Below are 5,804 nucleotides of genomic sequence, written 5' to 3'. Positions count from 1 at the left end.
CATGAGCGATGCCTGGTCGACGCATCAGCAACTACACCAGCAGCAGCAGCAACAGCATCAGCAACAGCAGCAACAGCAGCAACAGCAGCAGCAACAGTTGCAGAACCTCAGCATGTTCAACAACATGGATCTCCTCCTCGGCAACATGATGAATGTCGGAGGCAGCGGCGGCGGCAGCGGGCTGCGCGGCAACGACAACACCAAAGCCCTGCTCGAGGGAATCTTCAACGGCAACGCGTCCGGCAACAGCGTCGCCTACCCGGCCAACAGCCAGCTGCACCAGCTACTCGTTGCCAACTAGAGGGCGTCACAAATGCGTACAAACGCTCGAACCTTTTTCGCCGACGGTTGTCGCGACGACGGCCGACTTTTCGTCGCGCGAAGGTGAACCTTCGGTCGCACGACTGTGGCCTCTCGTTCAGTATTGCCCTGCCCCCACACCGAGTGACCTCTGAGAGACTTAGCGACCTTGTGAGACTGAGTAATCTCTGAGAGACCTCTCATTTGAGACTGAGCGTGCACCAAGCGACTTCTCTTTTATCAGCGGCCACGCCACGCGACTAAGTCGTGCGAGGTGGTGCCGCAGCGAACTTTAACCCCCTGATTTTAACCTCGGCCGACGCCAGGAGCACCGCCCCACTAGTCCCGCTATCGTGGCGCCCCCTTGAGGCGACGGAGCACACCGATAACTGTGATGGACAGACGAACTGACAGCGAGTTCGTGCGCGCCACCCGAACCAGGAAGCAAGATTGTCGGGCAGCTATGGCGACACAAGAGTCGCCTCTCTGTCTGCACGACAACACCCTGGCTCACCCAATAGATCTCAATGCACAAGCATGCAGGCCCGACTTTTGATTTCGTCTCGCGTATTTGAATCGAACCACATGAAGGGCGTGTGTAAATAGTGTAGCGTTACGGTTGTAGACAGCGCAGGTAGTTCAAGCGCGCGATAGAAAAGACGCTAATAGAGGTTTATTTTTTAATACTTGAGAAAACACTCGTAATTTTCTGGGTTTTTGTTCTTCAACAATGGGTGATGATGAATATGAGGATGATGATGATGATGGCGATGATGGTGATGATGATGATTATCTTTAGAGTCTTTCTCTGCGTGCATTCAGAAAGTATACAAAAAACAGTTTTGAGTTCTGTGCATGCGTGCGTGCGTGCATGAGCGTGCGTGTGCGTGTGTGGAGATGAGAGAGAGAGAGAGAAAGAGAGAGAGAGAAAGAGAGAGAGAGAGAGAGCCCGAGAGAAAAGCAGGTGCAGCGGGAATGGATAGTGGAGGAAGCCTCCGGAGAGAGACGGGAGGTACGAACGAACGGAGAGAGAGGACGAACGGAAAGAGAACGGGGCAGGTATAGAGGGAAAGAGGAGAGAAAAGAAGAGGGGGGGGGGACGCTGGATCGTGAGATGACACTCGAGTGTGAGATGTAAGTGGCGATCGCTCACGGAGCTGTGGCCTGAGCTGACAGCGCTAGCTGCCGTCGCTACCGGTCCGTAGATTAACCACAACCGCCCGTCAGCATACGGCACACGGCACACAGGCAGCGAGGCCCGTGCCTAGGACCGATCGCTCGCGAGGGAACGTTCAGCGAGGCACGGCCTAACGCTGAATCAAACATGATCATGCGTTTTAACGCGTGCACAGTGCGTGCGCAGTGCTGGCATATTGCCTCCCGGTTGTGGGGCGGCTGTGACTAGCATGAGACAGTACTTCACCTCACAACAGTGCTTGGTAACATGCTCGCTAGATGCGCAGTGATGCGACCACAGATAGCAAGGGAGGCACACACACACAATCATAAACGCTGCGCTATATCCTGTCTTCGCATATACATGCCACACGCGCGACGCACGGTACGCGCACGACGCAGCGCGACGCACGGCCACGCACGGACGCACACACGTCACACAAACGTAGCGCAACGCGGAACGCGCAACAACAGGGAAAGGGAGAGATAAAGGGGAAAAAGAAATAGAGAGTGCGAGAGGCATCAGAGAGAAAAAGAATTGCGGTGTGGGCATACACATTAAATATGGTATTGCATATAGATATATAGTATATAAATTATATAGGATGTATATATAGTATATTCTGGTAACAGCTGTTAACATGGCGCGTACCGACAGGCAACGACCACCCAACCACTGCACACACCCGTAGATAACACAAGGTAAAGACTTAATTTCTAATGTCAATCCATGCTTTCCGATGACTGGGCAGCTGGAACGCAGCCAGAAAGTAATAGGATGTTAAATGCCATGTCCGGTTCCCCGCCTGGGCATGTGTAAACGAGCTCTCTCTCTCTCTCCCTCCTCCCTCCCTCGCCTCTCCCTCGCTCCGTAGCCGTCCTCCGCTCCCTCCCTGCTATCTATATATGTTTCCGTTGCTCCACCTCTGGTCCGTGCGGTGCGCGCAGGCCGCCTACTCTTCTACCAGATATTTATATATTATATAGATCCGTATATTATATATGGGGAAGGAGGGAAGGGGAGGGAGGGGGAGGGGAGGGGACGGGAGGGGAAGGGGATGGGTGGGATGGGACGGGCCGGATGGGATGTGATGAGAGAGGAGGGGAGGGGGGAGGCTGCTACTGTCGCCGCCGCCATTATTGCTGACTGCTGGCTGCTGCTTGCTTGTTGTTTGTGTTGGTTGTTGTGTTGTTGTTGCTGCTGCTTGTTGTTGTTGTTGTTGTTGTTGCTGGCTGTGCCATTGGTGGTGCTGTTATTTGCTGCTGCTGCTACCGTTGTTGTTGCTGCGCTGGGTGCTCTGCTGCTAGTTATTGTTGGCTGATGTTGCTGCTGCTGCTGCCCTGCTATTGCTGCTGGCTGCTACTGGCTCGTTGCTGTTTGACTGCTACTACTGCTGCCGGCAGCATGCCGTTGTTGACGCCTGGCACGCCGCGCGACTTGGCTGTGGCGGAGACGGTGCCGAAGACGGCTAAAATGTCAGGCGTGGCATCGATGTCGGCAAGCAGCAGCAGGCAGCAACAAACAGCCGGCTGCGGCCATGGTGAACTCCCCCGGCACCCGCGCCCAACCCTTAATCGCCCACGCTAACACCCGCAAAGAAACACACACAATGTCACGGAGAGATGAAACGGAGGGCACGAAGGAGGAGGAGGCCCGGAGGAGGGGAAAGCGGAGGGCACAAAGGAAGAGGAGGAGCAGAGGAAGGGGGAGAAGGAGGAGAAAGCGGGGGGGGGGATAAGGAGGAGAGAGAAGCAGGAGGAGGAAAAGGAGGAAGGAAAACTGGGGGAGGGGATAACAAGGAGGAGTGCGTTAGCGAGAGCTAGCGAGTGCGTTAGCGCGAAGAAAAGAAGGAGAGGTGGGCGAGCAAGTGGGAGAGAGACAGTGCCCAGAATGAGAAGAAGTGAGAGAGCGAAAGAGAAAAACGTGAGATAGATAGATGGATTAGCTGGATGGATGGATAGGCTGGATGATGGATGGATGGATGGAGTGGATGGATGGAATGGCTGGATGGGATGGCTGGAGTGATGGATGGAATGGATGTGATGGATGGATGGATGGATGGATGGATGGATGGATGGATGGATGGATGGATGGATGGATGGATGGATGGCATGGATGGATGGATGGATGGATGGATGGATGGATGGATGGACTGGATGGATGGATGCGATGGTGATTGATGATGGATGGATGGATGGATGATGGATGATGGATGGCGTGGATGGATGGATGGATAGATGATAGATAGATAGATAGATAGATAGATAGATAGATAGATAGATAGATGGATCATAGATGGAAGCTAAATAGATCAATAATATATAAAATGAGAGAAAGCGAGAGAGTGGAAGGGAAGAAGAGAACAAGAGAGAGGGGGGGGCACTGAACGACTGAAACACTCTCAGACTGCGCTGGCAGCTGTTGTGCAGACTGCTGCTGAGGCTGGCATAGTTTGTAGCTTATTCATCAGCTCCCAACAGGCCCACAGCTAGCGCCATTGATCTAGCTTTCCTCCGCACAACCCACGCACGCAGCCATGGCCTCGTACAGCCAGCAGATTCCGATGGATGCTGCTGCTGTATGCGGACACGCCAGACACGCAACGCACGGCACGTGCGCGGCACGCACGCACACACGCACGCACGCACGCACGCACACACGCACGACGCACGCACACAGCTGGGTGGGCCCGAACGGACGCACCAGCAGACGTAGCAGCGGCGCGCAATGGCTCGCACAGCCAGCAGATTCCGAGCTGCTGCTGCTGCTGTAGCGGACACGCCACGCAGCGCACGCACATGTACACGCACGGCACGCACCATTGGCTCGACTAGCCAGCGAGATTCCGATGAATGCTGCTGCGTACGGACACGGGCACAGCTCCGATTCGCCACGCCGACGCACTGCACGCAAGGCGCACGCATGCTTACCACGCACGCATCGCACGCAGCGCACGCATGGCTCGACAGCCAGCAGATTCCGGTGCGCTGCTACTGCGCTGCCATACGGAGCACGCACGCACGCAAGCGCACCGGACATGTACATGCAGCACGTACACGGCATGCAGCCACGCACGCACTGCACGGCTCGACAGCGTAGCAAGTTCCGATGCTGCTGCTGCTTGCTGCTGTAAGGAACCGCACGAACAGCTGCATAAGCCCAAGCACGCACGCGCACACAACACGCACGCACGCGCACACACACGCACGCTACACTGATTCACGAGCAGGTGTGCCAGGCCGCAGCAGCGCAACGCATTGCGAACGATTCGAACTACGAGATACGCGCTTATAGTAAATACGGGTCTATTCGTACGGCCTTCACGCCCAAGTCCAAACTAGGCCCGAAAGGGGGGGCGGCGAGAAGCGGATCCCAGACGGGGCTCCGTGCCCTGGGAACGACGACGCTGTCACCGCAAAGGACCAGGGGGTAGTGCCCGGCCCCCCCGTCATTGAGGGAGGCGTGACAAACAGCGGGGGTGGGGGGTATATGTAAACCGGGGCTGACAGCGGAGAGCCGTTATGGTAATATAAGCGCTGCGCCTCCCCTCTGCGCACACATCACGCACAAGCGCATGATAAACGCCGGGGAGATCTAAATCTGGGGTTCACGTGCGACCGCGCCCCAGGCATTGAGCGTTTCAATCAAATATAAGTAAAAATAAAATACGAAATCTATTTACGTACCAAAGTTCTTAATGTTTCTATACCTCTTCACCTATTATTGCCTACAATTTTGCCTGCAAATGCCGTCCAAATGCGGGCTGCCGCTGACACTGACACATAAATATATAGTTATGTATTGTCTGATATTATTTATGTGTCAGTGTGCAGCGGCAGCCATGGCGCCATTGGCGGCACCAGCGTTTGTTTGCAGATAGCATCTGGATCGCATTTACGAGGAAATTGTCGCAATATAGGTGAAAGAGAGTAGCGAAACATTCAGACTTTGTAGTACCATAGATTTCGATTTAATTTTAGCATGTATTTTAGTTGAAACCTCCCAAGGCCTGTGACCCGCGCCTGCACTCGTTCTTCACGTCTTCTGATCGAATAGGGGGTGATGAAGGTAATCATCGGCGACCCGCGCTGACACCGCTAGCAGTCGTGTGCGTGTTACTAATTAAAACCCCCATGTTCAGCGAAACATTCACCTCTCTTGTCTACGGCCCCCGTATTCGTCCATCGTCGTCAATCATCATCGTCATCATCATCATCGCGTCGTGCGTCGCGGTTCGTCGTCGCGCGTCGTCGTCGTCGCATCATCATTTTCACCAACACGCACTGCTAGATCGTTAAAGTCAAACCCAGCACGTCCCGATCCGCGG

At 54.7% G+C, this 5,804-nt stretch overlaps 1 protein-coding gene across 1 annotated transcript in view; it reads left to right on the top strand.

Moving 5' to 3' along the window:
• LOC106814301 (protein Tob1-like) overlaps window positions 1-5,804 on the top strand; it is a gene marked incomplete at its 3' end in the record, with an annotated part of 29,954 nt that overhangs the window by 22,157 nt on the left and 1,993 nt on the right. The gene's annotated exons all lie outside the window — the stretch shown is intronic.

The sequence above is a fragment of the Priapulus caudatus genome, unplaced genomic scaffold (assembly GCF_000485595.1).
Source record: "Priapulus caudatus unplaced genomic scaffold, Priapulus_caudatus-5.0.1 Scaffold902, whole genome shotgun sequence".
NCBI lineage: Eukaryota > Metazoa > Priapulida > Priapulimorpha > Priapulimorphida > Priapulidae > Priapulus > Priapulus caudatus.
Note: the sequence above shows the minus strand (reverse complement) of the source record. Positions and strands in the feature narration are given on the sequence as shown.